We start from the raw sequence: 18,378 nt of genomic DNA, 5'->3' as shown, positions 1-18,378 counted from the left end.
TCTATTCTAGCCAATTCACGCTTCATACCGTCGAAGTTAACTTTTCTTAAGTTCAGGACCCTAGTTTCTGAATTACCTGTGTCACTCTCCATCTCAATAAAGAATTCTACCATATTATGGTCACTCTTCCCCAAGGGGTCTCGCACAACAAGATTGCTAATTAGTCCCTTCTCATTACACATCATCGAGTCTAGGATGGCCAGCTCCATAGTTGGTTCCTCGACATATTGGTCTAGAAAGCCATCCCTAATACACTCCAGGAAATCCTCCTCCACCGTATTGCTTCCAGTTTGGCTAGCTCAATCAATATGTAGATTAAAGTCGCCCATGATATCTGCTGCACACATCCCTTATTTCTTGTTTGATGCTGTCCCCAACCTCACTACTACTGTTTGGTGGTCTGTACATAACTCCCACTAGAGTTTTCTGCCCTTTGGTATTCCGCAGCTCCACCCATACCGATTCCACATCATCCAGGCTAATGTCCCTCCTTACTATTGCATTAATTTGCTCTTTAACCAGCAACGCCACCCCGCCTCCTTTTCCTCTCTGCCTATCCTTCCTAAATGTTGAATACCTCTGGATGTTGAGTTCCCAGCCTTGGTCATCCTGGAGCCATGTCTCTGTGATGCCAATTGCATCATATCCGCTAACTGCTGTCTGCGCAGTTAATTCGTCCACTTTATTCCGAATACTCCTCGCATTGAGGCACAGAGCCTTCAGGCTTGTCTTTTTAACACACTTTGTCCCTTTAGAATTTTGCTGTAATGTGGCCCTTTTTGTTTTTTGCCTTGGGTTTCTCTGCCCTCCACTTTTACTATTCTCCTTTCTATCTTTTGCTTCTGCCTCCATTTTATTTCCCTTTGTCTCCCTGCATAGGTTCCCATCCCCCTGCCATGTTAGTTTAACTCTTTCCCAACAGCACGAGCAAACACTCCCCCTAGGACATTGGTTCCGGTCCTGCCCAGTTGCAGACCGTCCGGTTTGTACTGGTCCCACCTCCCCCAGAACCGGTTCCAATGTCCCAGGAATTTGAATCCCTCCCTTTTGCACCACTGCTCAAGCCATGTATTCATCTGGGCTCTCCTGCGATTCCTACTCTGACTAGCACACAGCACTGGTAGCAATCCTGAGATTACTACTTTTGAGGTCCTATTTTATAATTTACCTCCCAGCTTCCTAAATTCATCTCGTAGGACCGCATCCTGTTTTTTACATATATCGTTGGTATCTATGTGCACCACGACAACTGGCTGTTCACCTTCCCTTTTCAGAATGTCCTGCACCAGCTCCGAGCCATAGAAAACATAGAAACATAGAAAATAGGTGCAGGAGTAGGCCATTCGGCCCTTCTAGGCTGCACCGCCATTCAATGAATTCATGGCTGAACATGCAACTTCAGTACCCCATTCCTGCTTTCTCGCCATACCCCTTGATCCCCCTAGTATTAAGGACTTCATCTAACTCCTTTTTGAATATATTAGTGAATTGGCCTCAACAACTTTCTGTGGTAGAGAATTCCACAGGTTCACCACTCTCTGGGTGAAGAAGTTTCTCCTCATCTCGGTCCTAAATGGCTTACCCCTTATCCTTAGACTGTGACCCCTGGTTCTGGACTTCCCCAACATTGGGAACATTCTTCCTGCATCTAACCTGTCTAAACCCATCAGAATTTTAAACGTTTCTATGAGGTCCCCTCTCATTCTTCTGAACTCCAGTGAATACAAGCCCAGTTGATCCAATCTTTCTTGATCGGTCAGTCCCGCCATCCCGGGAATCAGTCTGGTGAACCTTCGCTGCACTCCCTCAATAGCAAGAATGTCCTTCCTCAGGTTAGGAGACCAAAACTGTACACAATACTCCAGGTTAAACCTCACCAAGGCCCTGTACAACTGTAGCCATCCTTGACCCTTGCACCAGGGAGGCAACATACCATCCTGGAGTCTCGGTTGCGGTCGCAGAAACGCCTATCTATTCCCCTTACAATTGAATCCCCCATCACTATCGCTCTCCCACTCTTTTTCCTGCCCTCCTGTGCAACAGAGCCAGCCAAGGTGCCATGAACTTGGCTGCTGCTGCCCTCCCGGTTGAGTCATCCCCCTCAACAGTGCCCAAAGCGGTGTGTCTGTTTTGCAGGAGGATGACTGCAGGGGACCCCTGCACTACCTTCCTTGCACTGCTCTTCCTGTTGGTCACCCATTTACTATCTGGCTGTGTACCCTTTACCTGCGGTGAGACTAACTCGCTAAACATGCTATTCACATCATTCTCAGCATTGTGCATGTTCCAGAGTGAATCCATCTACAGCTTCAGTGCCGCAATGCGGTCCGTCAAGATCTGCAGGCGGATGCTCTTCCCACGCAAACGTCCCTGACTTCCCACATAGTACAGGAGGAGCATAACACGTGTCCGAGCTGTCCTGCCATGACTTAACCCTTAGATAAACTTAATTTGGCAACAACAATGCTAAATGTTACTTACTGATATAGAAAAGAAAAAGAAAAACTACTTGCCAATCACTTAACCCCTTGGCTTTGACGTCTCCTTTCGACTTCTTTCTACTTCTTTTTTGCCTTCTCTCCCTGCTGCAGCTGCACAAGCCACGCCTTTATAGGCATCTCCACGCACCTCGAACTCCCGCCTCTCCTCAGCCATCTCCTCCTGCTGCCACTGGGCCTTTATAGGCATCTCCACGCACCTCGAACTCCCGCCTCTCCTCAGCCATCTCCTCCTGCTGCCACTGGGCCTTTATAGGCATCTCCACGCACCTCGAACTCCCGCCTCTCCTCTGCTGCTGCCTCCCGCTGCCGCTGGGCCTTTATCGGCCTCTCCACGCACCTCGAACTCCCGCCTCTCCTCTGCCGCTGCCTCCCGCTGCCGCTGGGCCTTCATAGGCCTCTCCACGCACCACGAACTCCCGCCTCTCCTCAGCCATCTCCTCCCGCTGCCACTGGGCCTTTATAGGCCTCTCCATGCACCTCGAACTCCCACCTCTCCTCTGCTACTGTCTCCCGCTGCCGCTGGGCCTTTATCGGCCTCTCCACGCACCTCGAACTCCCGCCTCTCCTCTGGTAATTTTGGATAGTTTTGGATAAGGACAAGGATAGACCAGGAATAAAAGTCCCAAATTGGGGAAAAGCTAACAATTGCTAAGTTGAGAAGTGATTTGGCCAAGTGGACTGGAAACAGCTACTTGAAGGTAAATCAGTGTCGGAACAGTGGGAGGCATTCAGGGAGGAGATCCGGAGGGCTCAGACCAAGCATGTGCCCTTAAAGAAAAAGGATGGGAATAGCAATTCTAGAGTCCCCTGGATGTTGTGGGACTTATGGGGAGGATAAAGAAAAAAACGGAAGCTTATGTCATATACCGATAGCTGTAGAATCTCTGGAGAAATATACAAATTTCAGAGGTGCCGGAGGACTGGAGGACTGCTAATATGGTACCCTTGTTTAACATGGGAGAAAGGGATAGGCCAAGTAATTGCAGGCCTGTCAGCCTAACCTCAGTGGTGGGAAAATTATTGCAAAAAATCTTGAAGGACAGGAGAAACCTACATTTAGAAAGGCAAGGATTAATCAAGGACAGTCGGCACGGATTTGTTAAGGGAAGATCGTGTTTGACTAACCTGATTGAATTTTTCGAGGAAGTAACCAAGAGGGTCGATGAGGACAGTGCGTATGATGTAGTGTATATGGACCTCAGCAAAGCTTTTGATAAAGTCCCACATGGCAGACTGGTTACGAAGGTTAAAGCCCATGGGATCCAGGGCAAAGAGGCAAGTTGGATCTAAAACTGGTTTGGAGATAGGAAGCAAAGGGTAATGGTTGATGGAATTTTTTGTGACTGGAAGGATGTTTCCAGTGGGGTTCCGCAGGGCTCAGTACTGGGTCCCTTGCTTTTTGTGGTATACATCAATGATCTAGATTTGAATATAGGGAGTAAGATTAAAAAGTTTGCAGATGACACTAAAATTGGCTGTGTGGTCGATAATGAAGAGGATAGTCAGGGACTGCAGGAGGATATCAATCTATTGGTCAGGTGGGCCGAACAGTGGCAAATGGAATTTAATTCACAGAAATGTGAGGAAATGCACTTGGGGAGGGCTAGTAAGGAAAGGGTATACACATTAAACGGTAGGCCACATAGAAGTGTTGATGAACAAAGGGACCTTGGTGTGCTTGTCCACAGATCCCTGAAAGTAGCAGGCCAGGTGGATAAGGTGGTTAAGAAGGCATACGGAATGCTTGCCTTTATTGGCTGAGGCATAGAATACAAGAGCAGGGAGATTATGCACTGGTTAGGCCACAGTTGGAATACTGCGTGCAGCTCTGGTCGCCTTATTATAGGAAGGACGTGATTGCACTGGAAAGGGTGCAGAGGAGATTTATGAGGATGCTGCCTGGAATGGAGAATCTTAGCTATGAGGATAGATTGGAGAGGCTGGGTTTGTTCTCCTTGGAACAGAGGAAGCTGAGGGGAGCCCTCATTGAGGTGTATAAAATTTTATGGGGCCTGGATATAGTGGATAGCAAGGGCCTATTTCCCTTGGTGGAGGGGTTAATTATGAGGGGCCATAAGTTTAAGGTGGTTGGTGGAAGGTTTAGAGGGTTTTGAGGGGAAGCTTCATGCAGAGGGTTGTGAGGGTCTGGAACTCACTGCCTGGAAAGGTGGTAGAGGTGAAAATCCTCACCACATTTAAAAGGTGCTTGGATCGGCACTTGAAGTGCCGTGACCTGCACGGTTACGGACCTAGAGCTGGTAAGTGGGATTAGACTGGATAATCTCTTGTTGGTGGGCGCAGATACGATGGTAAGTACTTTAGGGAATCCAATATAGCCAGAGTGATCTCCTGGACTAGTTTCGCTCGCCTGGATGGGTGGGAGAGCAATTTTCCCAGATTTTTTCCCCCTATTGGCCTGGGTTTTTTCTGTTTTTTTGCCTCTCCCAGGAGATTGCATGGCTCTGTGGGACAGAGAGTAAAAAACAGAAAGAAAGAAATATATAGCCAGGGATTATGGTCTGAAACAGGATAACTCCCCTGCTCTTCTTTAAAATAATGCTGTGAGATCTTTGATACGTCCTTACTATACAGTATAAATGCACACGAGGCCCATGCTTGAGAGAAGGTCAGTCTGTGACCTGTCCTTTATTCCTTAGCACTCAAGTGATGAAGGTGGGTGGAGCTTCCCCTTTTATACCTGAAGGTCCAGGTTAGGAGTGTCTCCCACCTAGTGGTCATTGTTCTCTCAGTGTACAACTTAGATCAGATTATATATGGGTTACAATGCTGGTTGAATACATAACATCACCTCCCCCCCAAAGTCTTATTGGGATCACAGGTTGAGTCTCTCTGGTGGTTTACGCTTTCTTGTGGAGTGCCTGAGTTGGGGCTCCGGTTGTTGGGCGCTGGCCTGAGTGTCTGCTGTTTGCGGTGCCTCAGGCCTATCCAGACTGCCCACAATGATTGGGCTCTCCTCCCTTTGGTTCCGGTGTTTGGTCACCTGTGGTGGAGTGAACTCTACATCGTGTTCTTCCTCTGCTTCTTCTATGGGGTTGCTGAACCTCCTTTTTGTTTGATCCATGTGTTTGCGGCAGATTTGTCCATTGGTAAGTTTAACTACCAGAATCCTATTTCCCTCTTTGGCAATCACAGTGCCTGTGAGCCATTTGGGGCCCTGCAGCGTAGTTGAGGACAAAAACAGGATCATTTACATCAATCCATCGCGCCCTCGCATTCCTGTCATGGTAGTCATATTGTGGCTGGCGCCTGCTCTCGACAATTTCTTTCATGGTGGGGTGTATAAGGGCTAGCCGGGTTTTGAGCATCCTTTTCATTAGCAGCTCTGCAGGTGGAACCCCTGTGAGCGAGTGTGGTCGGGATCTATAGGCCAACAGGAGGCGTGATAAGCGGGTTTGTAGGGAACCTCCTTGGATTCTGTGCATCCCCTGTTTGATTATCTGCACTGCTCGTTCTGCCTGGCCGTTTGAGGCTGGCTTGAACGGTGCCATTCTGACATGGTTAATTCCATTGCCTGACATGAAGTCCTGGATTTCAGTGCTTGTGAAACACGGGCCATTGTCGCTGACCAAGACGTCCGGTAGACCGTGGGCGGCGAACATTGCCCGTAGACTTTCTACCGTGGCAGAGGATGTGCTTGAATTTAAAATGACACACTCAATCCATTTGGAGTAGGCGTTTACTATAACCAAAAACATTTTCCCATGAAAGGACCTGCGTAGTCCACATGGATGCGTGACCAAGGCTTGGCGAGCCATGGCTAGGGGCTAAGAGGGGCTTCCCTGGGCGCATTGCCCAGCTGGGCACACATGTTGCACCTGCGAACACAAAGTTCCAGATCTGTGTCTATCCCTGGCCACCAAACATGTGACCTGGCAATTGCCTTCATCATGACAATGCCCGGGTGCTCATTGTGGAGTTCTCTGATGAACACCTCTCTGCCCATCTGGGGCATGACTACGCGGTTTCCCCACAATAGGCAATTGGCCTGAATCAAGAGTTCATCCTTGCGCCTGTGAAATGGTTTAAATTCCTCAGGGCATGCCCTGTACGTGGCTGCCCAGTCCCCATTCAGGACACATTTCTTGACTAGAGACAATAGCGGGTCTCTATTTGTCCAGACTTTAATCTGACGGGCTGTCACGGGTGAGCCTTCGCTTCCGAAATCTTCAACAGCCATGACCACCTCAGCAGCATGCTCGGTAGCCCCCTCAATGGTGGCTAGTGGGAGCCTGCTGAGTGCATCGGCGCAGTTTTCGGTGCCCAGTCTGTGCCGAATTGTATAGTCATATGCGGCTAACGTGAGTGCCCACTTCTGTATGCGGACCGAAGCGTTTGCATTTATGGCCTTGTTGTTGTCCAAAAGGGACGTTAGGGGTTTGTGATCTGTCTCCAGCTCAAATTTCCTGCCAAACAGGTACTGGCGCATTTTCTTTACAGCATATACACATGTGAGCGCCTCCTTTTCTACCATCCCGTAACCCCTTTCTGCCTGGGACAGAGTCCTGGAGGCATAAGCTACCGGCTGTAACTGACCCTTGACATTGACATGCTGCAACACACACCCGACAGCATAGGACGACGCATCGCACGTTAACACAAGTTTCTTACATGGGTCGTATAGTGTTAACAGAGTGTTGGAACATAACAAATTGCGTGCTCTATTAAAAGCCCTTTCTTGGCTGTCCCCCCAGACCCATTCGCGACCTTTGCGTAGGAGCACGTGTAGCGGCTCTAGCAGCGTGCTCAATTTGGGAAAAAAGTTACCAAAATAGTTCAGGAGCCCCAGGAACGAACGCAGCTCCGTCGTGTTACGGGGTCTGGGTGCTCTCTGGATCGCTTCCGTCTTGGATGCAGTAGGGCTGATCCCGTCTGCTGCTACCCTCATCCCCAGGAATTCTACCTCTGGAGCTAGGAAGACGCACTTCGCCTTTTTCAGTCGCAGCCCTACTCGGTCCAGTCTGCGTAGCATCTCCTCCAGGTTGTGGAGGTGTTCTTCAGTATCGTAACCCGTGATGAGGATGTCGTCCTGAAAAACAACCGTCCCTGGAATCGACTTGGAGGCTTTCCATATTTCGTTGGAAGGTCGCGGCGGCCGAGCGAATTCCAAACGAACATCTGTTGTACTCAAACAACCCCTTGTGTGTCGTGATGGTGGTCAGCTTCTTCAACTCGCTCGCCAGCTCCTGGGTCATGTAAGCTGAGGTCAGGTCCAATTTTGAAAAAAGTTTGCCACCGGATAGCATTGCAAAGAGGTCCTCCGCTCTCGGTAGTGGGTACTAGTCTTGGAGTGACACCCGATTGATGGTGGCCTTGTAATCACCACATATCCTGACCGACCCATCCGCCTTGAGCACCGGCACGATCAGGCTCGCCCAGTCACTGAATTCGACTGGCGAGATGATGCCTTCCCTCAGCAGGCGGTCCAATTCGCCTTCTATCTTTTCCCACATCACGTACGGCAACGGCACTGCTCTGGCCTTGTGATGTACTGGCCTGGCGTCCGGGTTTATGTGAATCACTACCTTCGCCCCCATGAAAGTGCCAATGTCGGGTTGAAATAATGAGTCAAATTTGTCCAGGATCTGTGCGCATGATACTCGCTCCACAGAGGAAATTGCATTGACATCGCCCCATTTCCAGTTCATGACAGCAAGCCAACTCCTCTCCAGTAGTGCGGGACCATCCCCTGGGACAATCCAGAGTGGCAACCTGTTCTCCAAATCTTTGTGGGTCACGACTACCGTGGCGCTGCCTAGCACTGGAATGATCTGCTTTGTGTAAATTCGTAGCTGTGCGTCAATCGACGATAATTCTGGCCTCCTGGCCTTGGACGCCCACAACTTTTCGAACTGTTTGATACCCATCAGGGACTGGCTGGCCCCCATGTCTAGCTCCATTGATACTGGGATGCCATTGAGGAGCACTTTCATCATTATCGGTGGCGTCCTGGTGTATGAACTGTATACGTGCTCCACATGAACTCGCTGAACTTCAGCTTCCAGCGATTTCCCCCAGCATTCACTTCTGCAATTTCTGCAGGTATTTTGCTCATCTCTGCAAACTCCGGCTGAGTGTGTGCCTCCACGCCTCCAACATGAGCTGTTGTTTGAAACAAAAGGTCCCTTGCCAGTTGATCATCCCTGACTGCCCCTGCAACTGTCCTTGAATGCGCCATTAACAGGTGTTGATGGCCCCCTTACTGGCCGCATTGTCCCTTGCAATGGTGTGAATCGCCGTTCAGCTTGCCATTGTCTCTGTCGAACTCCCCCTCTGGGTTCGACTACATGTTGGGGCATGCCCGATTGCCCTTTTCTGCCTGGAGAACTGTGTGCTGCTTTAACAATGTTGAATCTCTGTCCCAACCATTCCTTAACACAGTACCTCTCGTCTGTTCTGCTAGTGGCCATGCTCGCCATGGTTTAAATCCCAGTTTCTCGTCGCCATTGATACGTCCTTACTATAAATGCACACTAGGCCCATGCTTGAGAGAAGGTCAGTCTGTGACCTGTCCTTTATTCCTTAGCACTCAAGTGATGAAGGTGGGTGGAGCTTCCCCTTTTATACCTGTCGGTCCAGGTTAGGAGTGTCTCTCACAAGTTCACCACCTAGTGGTCATTGTTCTCTCAGTGTACAACTTAGATCAGATTATACATGGGTTACAATGCTGGTTGAATACATGACAATCTTTTATGTCCACCTGAGAGAGTAGACAACGCCTCAGTTTAATGTCTCATCTGAAAGACAGCACCTCTGACAGTGCAGCACTCCCTCAGTATTGCACTGGAGTGGCAGCCTAGTTTTTGCGCTCAAGTCTCCGGAGTGGGACTTGAACCCACAACCTTCTGACTCAGAGGGAAGAGTGCCATGGCAGCCACATAAGACGTAGGCCTAGATTTTCACCGACTTTGTGACCGAGTTTTCACCGCGATTTGACCCTCTGTGGCGAAAACCTGGTCGGCAGGATCCTTGGGCATCTCTTTGTGGCGGTGCTTCCACTTACCGCCGGAGAGAGTTGCACCAACGTGCAATGCAGCGGATTGTGTTACTGTCATACTTTTGCCATGCCCAGAATACCGACAGGGTCAAACCTGCCAGCAGCGGGAAGTATGAAGACCTGTAAAAAGGTAAGTTAAAGTTTTTATTTTGTAATTATTTTTCAGCGATTTAGTAAGTAACGGTTTTTTGAATGTATTGTGAATGTTTTTTGGAATTTTATTTTTTATTTTTCCCCCCCCTCTCAAGGCCTCTCTCGCCGTGCTACCGGCCTCGGACTAAAGTTGCCAAAACTCACGGTTTGTGCTGTGAATCCTCTTGCAACCCCGACTTTAGCGATGCACGTGAAAGCCAAAGGTTAGGCCTAAATACGGTAGCGCAGCGAAAATGGTAATTTTGGTGTAAAACTACCGTTTTCGATGAAAACTGAAAATCTAGCCCTTAAAATGTTAAACCAGATTTAATGGGAAAGAAACAATTGCGAAAATATTCACCATCAACGTTTATGCACTTGACCATCTTGAAGGCAGATATTTGTATGAACTTATGACCATTTGTCAGTCAGCTATAGGCGATTATGTTGGATCAATGACAAGTCCAACATTGACATGTTTCCAGTTTATGCAACTTTTCCTTTGCTGCCCCATGGCCATGAGTCAAGTTTGAACAAAGTAAAATCAAGTCAACCGGAAAATAGCATGTCAAGGCTGATAATTTTATTTTATGAAAAGTCTTGGGCAAGGAGGCTGAGGGGAGACCTCATTGAGGTGTATAAAATTTTGAGGGGCCTGGGTATAGTGGATAGCAAGGGCCTATTTCCCTTGGTGGGGGGCAATTACAAGGGGGCATAGGTTTAAGGTGGTTGGTGGAAGGTTCAGAGGGGATTTGAGTGGAAGCTTCTTCATGCAGAGGCTTGTGGGGGTCTGCAACTCACTGCCTGGAAAGGTGGTAGATGCAGAAATCCTCACCACATTTAAAAGGTGCTTGGATAGGCACCTGAAATGCCGTAACCTACAAGGGATGAAACATAGAAACATAGAAAATAGGTGCAGGAGTAGGCCATACGGCCCTTCGAGCCTGCACCACAATTCAATATGATCATGGCTGATCATGCAATTTCAGTACCCCATTCCTACTTTCTCTCCATGCCCCTTGATCCCTTTAGCCGTAAGGGTCACATCTAACTCCCTTTTGAATATATCTAATGAACTGGCCTCAACAACTTTCTGTGGTAAAGAATTCCACAGGTTCACAATTCTCTGAGTGAAGAAGTTTCTCCTCATCTCAGTCCTAAATGGCTTACCCCTTATCCTTAGACTGTGAGCCCTGGTTCTGGACTTCCCCAATATCGGGAACATTCTTCCTGCATCTAACCTGTCCAATCCCGTCAGAATTTTATATGTTTTTATGAGATTCCCTCTTATTCTTCTAAATTCCAGTGAATATAAGTCTAGTCAATCCAGTCTTTATTCATATGTCAGTCCTGCCATCTCAGGAATCAGTCTGGTGAACCTTCGCTGCACTCCCTCAATATCAAGAATGTCCTTCCTCAGATTAGGAGACCAAAACTGTACACAATATTCAAGGTGTGGCCTCACCAAGGGCCTGTACAACTGCAGTAAGACCTCCCTGCTCCTATACTCAAATGAGACTGGATAACCTCTTGTTGGCTGGTGCAGATACGATGGTAAGTACTTTAGGGAATCTAATACAGCCAGAGTGATCTCTGGATTAGTTTTGATCGCCTAGATGGGTTGGAGAGGAATTTTTCCAGATTTTTTTCCCCCTGTTGGCCTGGGTTTTTACCTGTTTTTTTGCCTCTCCCAGAAGATCGCATGGCTCTGGGTCGGGTCAAGTGTAAAGTGGTGCGATACATGGGGTATCACAGTTGTGTGGGACGGACTGGTTGGGCCGGATGCTCTTTACCTGACCGCCGCTGTTCATTGTTCATAGGTTTATATGTAACCTTCAGGACTGCCGTCCGAGGGCCTTGTGACTTTTGTCGGCCGGCGCGGACAGGATGGGCTGGAATGGTCTCCTTCTGCGCTGTAAATTTCGATGTTTCTATGTTTCTAATGTGACCAGGTGATATATTCAAAATCAGCTTAGTCTGTCAGCAGTGCTAAGTTTAATTCTAGTCGGGGTGAAATTCCACTGTTGTGTGCCTCCCGTTAGCGTCTCCAAAATTGTGCGGGAGTTAGCAGGAGGCGCGAGCACGGTAGCGCGCTCCGGGCCATCATGCAACCGCCGATGACATCATCGCCATGCGTGGCGACCCCTTTGCGCCAGATCCTTCTGCGCCTCTCGGCGAAGCTTTTCCGCTCCGCGGTGGAAATTGGCCAACGTCCCGCGAGGCTGCCGCGAGCGGTGTCAACTCCAGCCTCGCAGATCGTGAACTGACTTCTGCTCGTGGGGTGGAATTTAAAGGGGAAGTTCACTGCGCCTCCCACCACTATTTTGTTGTTTTGGCTGACTCACCGTCTTGTTGGTCCGTGGCATGGCCCGGGCCGCCATCGTGCAGCCCAGCACTCCGTTTCCGTACCGGGCTGCAGCCACGGCACCACGCGGCCCTGGTGGCCCAATGGATGCCATCAGAGGCCTTGCATAGTTCGCAGCGTCCTTCCCCTTTAACGTAAGGTTAGGGGCGATGAAATGAGCCAGCACAACGCGGAGAGGCCGTGTAGCGCTGGTGATCCTGCCTGAGTAGTGCCCTGGATACCGCCCCAAGAGGAGATGAAGCACACGACATTTGACTCCACTTCCTGTGAGGGGTGGTAACCCCAATTTCGCGACCGGGGTGGGACTTCCGCTCTGGGTGCAGGAAGTCCCTCCCCGACTGTGTTACCGCCCCCAACCGAGTAGCTGGGGAATTTCTCCCCCAGTACTTTTTAAGATAAAAATGTTTTGATTGCATCATTAAACAATTTTTTAATGAGATTTCCTACATTACGACAGTGACCACACTTCATAAGTACTTCATTGATTGTAAAATGCATTGAGATGTCCTGAGGTCATGTGAGGCACAATATAAATGCAAGTTCTTTATCTAATTTTTATCTAGTTAAACAACCTGATGACAAACCTAAAATGCAACCGGTGTGGACAATTTCATTAAGGCTTCTCACAATGGGTGGAATATAGCTCTGTCCCTTGGCTGTAGCTTCTCAGTTCTTTGCAAATTCAAAGTGTTCTAGGAGCGTTTACACTCACATATTTTACACAAACTCCCTTATTGATGAGACCGTCTGTTATAAGATGCTTCATTAGGAAACTTAACGACACTGGATGAAAGTGGGTGGCCAAACAGTGAAAGCCAAGATTCAAACCCAACCCTAAAACTGAGCTCTCATTAAACATTCATTTAGTTTAAGCCTGGCTGCTGTATGTAGTAAATTTGCATATTTTACTAAATGTAGGAGAAAAGATTTCCTGCAAACTTTCAAGTATTTTGTTTTACCAGTTACTGAAACTCTTGGGCATGCAGTCATCATAACAAAATGACAAATAGAAATGATAAGCAATCAGTGACCCAGGTGCAAATTACACCCAAAGTTACACTCAAAGTGTTTTTTGTTCCTCAAGTTAACTCTCAAACTCACTCCCGTATCGCCAAGCATAAATCTTCCATGAACCAGCACATTCAGACAATATTACAGAACATAATTTTTTTTTAAATTCTGTTTTAAAAAATATTCCTCAATACATTTAAGAGTGGTAACATGGTGCAGTTTTATTAATACAGCTGAAAATGGGTTTATCACAAAAAATAAGGGGCTAGACTTTCCACTTCACATCGCCCATCTAAGGCCCAAAATGGACCTCTCGCCCATTTTGAGCAAAAAGTGGAAACTAGGCCCAAAATATCGCCGGAAAAATAGGCCCCCAAGTTTCCACTTTGATCGCTGAGATGATCGCCCAAATGATTGCCCACACAAGGCCCATCCCAAGTTTCAGCACTTAGCATGCACTTCGCTGGGCCGATGCAAGGCCCAAAAGAGTGCTCAAAAATAGTTGCTTTTTCAGGGCCTTAGAGAGGGAACTATGGACGCCACTTTTAGCCTCTGAGGAAGGGTGGAGAATTGTTCTGAGTTATTTAGATGCAAATTGTACTCAGAAATTTGGGACAGGGAATATAAATAGGTATTATCACCTTATTTATACATATATTGGAATTATTTATTAAATAGCTTTTCCATAGTGAAGTTATTTAATGATATTCCGTGGGGAAACAGAATAAACAAACAAATCTGCATGAAGAACTGTACGTTGTAAAACTTATGTAAATAAGAGAGACAGTTCAAAAGTTGTAGAAAATTTTTTTTTTATTAACAAAGAACTAATTAACAACACTCTCCCTCCAAACCCCCACCCCCCGCACCAACCCACCCTTCCCTCAAAATCCCCAAAACGTTACAAGAAGAAGAAATGAACATTTTACAGAACAAGTGGCCATTTAAGTAATGATAACAAGTGACCATTTCAGTCACGCTAACAAGTGACCATTTCAGTTATGATAACAATTGACCATTTCAGTCATAACAAGTGACCATTTCAGTCATGACAACAAGTGACCATCTCAGTGATGACAACAAGTGACCATTTCAGTCATGCCAACAAGTGACCATTTCAGTCATGATAACAAGTGACCATTTCAGTCATCCCAACAAGTGACCATTTCAGTCATGCCAACAAGTGACCATTTCAGGCACGATAACAAGTGACCATTTCAGTGATGATAACAAGTGACCATTTCAGTGATGATAACAAGTGACCATTTCAGTGATGACAACAAGTGACCATTTCAGGCACGATAAGAAGTGACTATTTCAGTGATGACAAGAAGTGACCATTTCAGTCATGCCAACAAGTGACCATTTCAGTCATCCCAACAAGTGACTATTTCAGTGATGACAACAAGTGACCATTTCAGTCATGACAACAAGTGACCATTTCAGAAAGAATGGAAAGGGAACAGTTAAGTAATGATAACAAGTGAACAAGTGAACATTTAACTTATGCTGGGTTGCGTAAAATTTAGTTATGTTTAAATGTAACCCATTGCAGATTCTAGTTACTATTTAGATCATTAAATAATACATAAATATAAATTTCAATTACTCTCACGGCTGCCAGTAGGCTGTTCCACCGTTTGCGGCACTGGTCCGGTGTGTGTGTTTCATTGGAGGCCGATGTGACTACGTCGGCTATTTCGGACCAAATCCTGCGATATGCACGGGGTGGAGGTTTCCCCTGCCCACCCCGTGTCAGATCCTCCTACCTGGGGCTGACAGCATTTACGAGGGCCTCATTTGCCTCTTCGCTGAAGAGTTTGGCCCTTCTCTTTCCTGCACCTCCCTCCATTCTTTAAAGTTATCTGTAATTTGGATAAGACTTTCCGACCTGCTTCCTTTCTCCTCTCTCTCTCTCTCTCTCTCTCCCAGACCCACCCAAAGCTTCTGAGCATGTGTGAAGACCCTTGACCTCTCAAAACGCGGGAAGAAGCATCAACCTGAAAAAAAAATCAATCTACACATGCGCAGTAATGCGTTGCTAGGGAAGCTTTTTTTTTCATTCACTTCTGTTTTCTTTGGGCGATCAGGAGATCGCCGAGAAATGACATCACCCATTTGACATCGCTGGGCTAAGGCCGAGTGGAAAATCGCAAAAAAAGAAATGGGCCTTAAGCCGGCGATCAGCACGGGCGATAGGTCCCGCATCACTGGAACAAGGCCCATTGTTTTCGGCCTTAGCCTGAAAGTGGAAAGTCTAGCCCAAGCATTTTTAATCAGTGTCTAGCGCGCGACCTGTGAGTCACCCAGTTTTAAATAGCTGAAAATGACTTTGAAAAATTATACAAAACCATTTACTAGTTATAATGGCATACAGTAGTCAGTTGCTTAGTAAATTTTTACAAAATATATAATTTAAAGCTTTTAAAATGTGCCTATCAGTGTCCTTACGCTCCAAAAAAAACAGTTTAATTTTAAGAAGGCCCGCAAACGAGCACCATTCGTGGAAACTCCCGCTGGTGCTGAATTGGATCTGGGGCAGAGGCCAGTTTTGTGGACAGGCCCAGCTTCCAGCGCTATGTTTTTTAAATTAGTGCAAAAGATTGCGAAAACTCGATTTGCATTGGACATAATTTACACTTGTAATTCCATGATTTTTTGCACTGGTTTGGCCGATTTCAGACGATTGCGCTGAAAAAAAATAATGCAACTGAGCGGAAACTCCAGATGGATATATTTAACATTCATTCAATTTTAGTAGGGCAGAAATTAATAAATAGAATTTATTCAAATTCCTGCCCCCATTCTGTGATTGATTAATTAATTGATTGGATTACGTTAGATAAATGGATGAAGGCAAAGCAACATTGCTTTTCCTCAAGTAACCCTTCCTGTTTAAGTGGGTAAACATTGTATTATCCAAGCAAAGACAGATTTCACTTTTCCAATTCTTTAATTTTCTTCCGTCACTATTTAAAGCGTGAGTGCAGTCATCAAATTGGAAGGTAGGTTAGTCTAATTATCAATTGCTGTTGCATTGAAAATAATTACATTTATAGAATATAAAACCCCGGCATGGTAATACCAAGAAATACGCAAACATCTTGTGTATCTGGGTCCATTCAACTATGCAGACTGAAGAGCTTCAGGAAGCAGTTAAAGATAGTATTTGATGAAGAGGGCACCAATGATTTGGACTAAAGAGGAGATGAAAAGAACAGCTGAAGTGGTAATTTATTTCTGTTGCACTCCAATTTACTCAAATAGAATCCAATTTCAATGCCAAGTGTCAGTTTAAGTTTGGAGATTTAGCATGTGCTGAAAATTTGATAATGTGAAAATGCCATTTACATTAAGGAATGTTATTTCACAAGGACACGCTGTGAGATGAGATTGTGCACATAAAGAGGTTGGTTATCAGCATGCATTTTATTAGCAGCCTTTGCCTTAGTTATGTGCGAGCAAAATAAAGTACTTAGTATTCAAGGGTCTGAAGTATACTTTTAGATAAACAAGTAGCAGGCTCCACAAATCTTTCTTGATAATTAAGTACAGTGAAGCCCGCTTGTGTACAATTCATTTGCGTATGCAAGGTGCCTACATTTTTAAACCAATTGTATTACTGGGAAGCGATTCGATCTCTGCTTCTCCTCAGTTCCCAAGACTGCTCGTGCTGCCTTCTGTGCCTTGATCCACTTCTCTGGGACATGCAGTTACCAATGTCAGTTGTCAGTGCTCAGATGCAGCACTTCTTTTCCATTTGTGTTTCAGTTATGGGAAGTAAGGGTGTCAGGAAGTGAACATCTTTGCTTAATCGGGTCCTGAATGAAAATCTCCATTAAAAGCGATGGTCCCACTATATTTCACTTCTGCTTTGCATTGCCACTTCTCCTGTTTCCCCTCACTGAAAAGCAGGAATGAGCAGCAATTCACCACAGCAGCAACAGATACCAGCAGTTGGGCAGCCACAAGACGCCTTCATTTTACAAAAGGTCACTTGGTTGAACTTATCTGTAAATGGTTTACATTCCTTGTGCACACTGAAGAGGAATAATTAGCCTCTCCTCAGGTGCACAGTCAAATGTAACAATGCACTGAATAAAGTAAACTGTGCAATAACACAGTACTTTTATTTATAATGGTGTCATATAATTTTAGTACTCTAAAACAAGAATGTATTTTCAAAAATAAAAACAGATGCTGGCCCTATTCTATTCCTTGTTCTGTGTCTCAATGTTGTAAGGCATCCTTCCCTTCCTATCATTGACGCACAAATAACTGGAAACTATGCATCAATGGGAGATGGTTAGCAGTGATAACAGAGGATGCAAGCTCTGACCAAAAAAGCCTGACTGGTGTCAGATCTGCTTGCTATGAGTGCAGATTCCTAATATCATTCATTTCCTCATAGAACAAAAGGTTCCATTTCTATTATCTGCAAAGATAGAAATTAATAATGCTCACTGATATAAGAGAACTTTTTTAGCCAGTACGAAGCAAGCCCAACAAAAGAGAAAAGAAAGACTTGCATTTATATAGCGCCTTTTACGACCACCGGACATCTCAAAGCGCTTTACAGCCAATGAAGTACTTTTGAAGTATAGTCACTGTTGTAATGTGGGAAATGTGGCAGCCAAATTGCACACAGCAAACTCCCAGAAACAGCAATGTGATAATGATCACATCATCTGTTTTTGTTATGTTGATTAAGGGATAAATATTGGCCAGGACACTGAGGATAACTCCCCTGCTCTTCTTCGAAATAGTGCCATGGGATCTTTTACGTCCACCTGAGAGAGCTGAAGGGGCCTTGGTTTAACATCTCAGTTCTGGATTTAGTTTTGGGGAATGAAGCTGGGCAGGTGGAAGGGGTATCAGTGGGAGAGCATTTTGGTGCAAGTGATCATAATTCAGTTAGATTTAGGGTAGTTATGGAAAAGGACAAAGATAGACCAGGAATAAAAGTTCTCAACTGGGGAAAAGCCAATTTTACTAAGCTGATATGTGATTTAGCCAAAGTGGACTGGAAACAGCTACTTGAAGGTAAATCATTGTCTAACATTGGAAGGCTTTCAAGGAGGAGATCCTGAGGGTTCAGAGCAAGTCTGTTCCCTTAAAGAAAAAGGGTGGGACTAACAAATTGAGAGTACCCTGGATGTCAAGGGCCATACAGGGTTGGATAAAGAAAAAAGGGAGACTTATGACAGACACCGAGGGCTGAATACTGCAGAAACCCTAATGGAGTATAGAAAGTGCAGGGGTAAATTAAAAAGGAAATTAGGAAAGCAAAGAAAGGGCTTGAAAAAATATTGGCAAGTAAAATCAAGGAAAAGCCAAAGATGTTTTGCAAATAC

Source organism: Pristiophorus japonicus, chromosome 12 (genome assembly GCF_044704955.1).
Source record: "Pristiophorus japonicus isolate sPriJap1 chromosome 12, sPriJap1.hap1, whole genome shotgun sequence".
Lineage (NCBI taxonomy): Eukaryota > Metazoa > Chordata > Chondrichthyes > Pristiophoridae > Pristiophorus > Pristiophorus japonicus.
Note: the sequence above shows the minus strand (reverse complement) of the source record.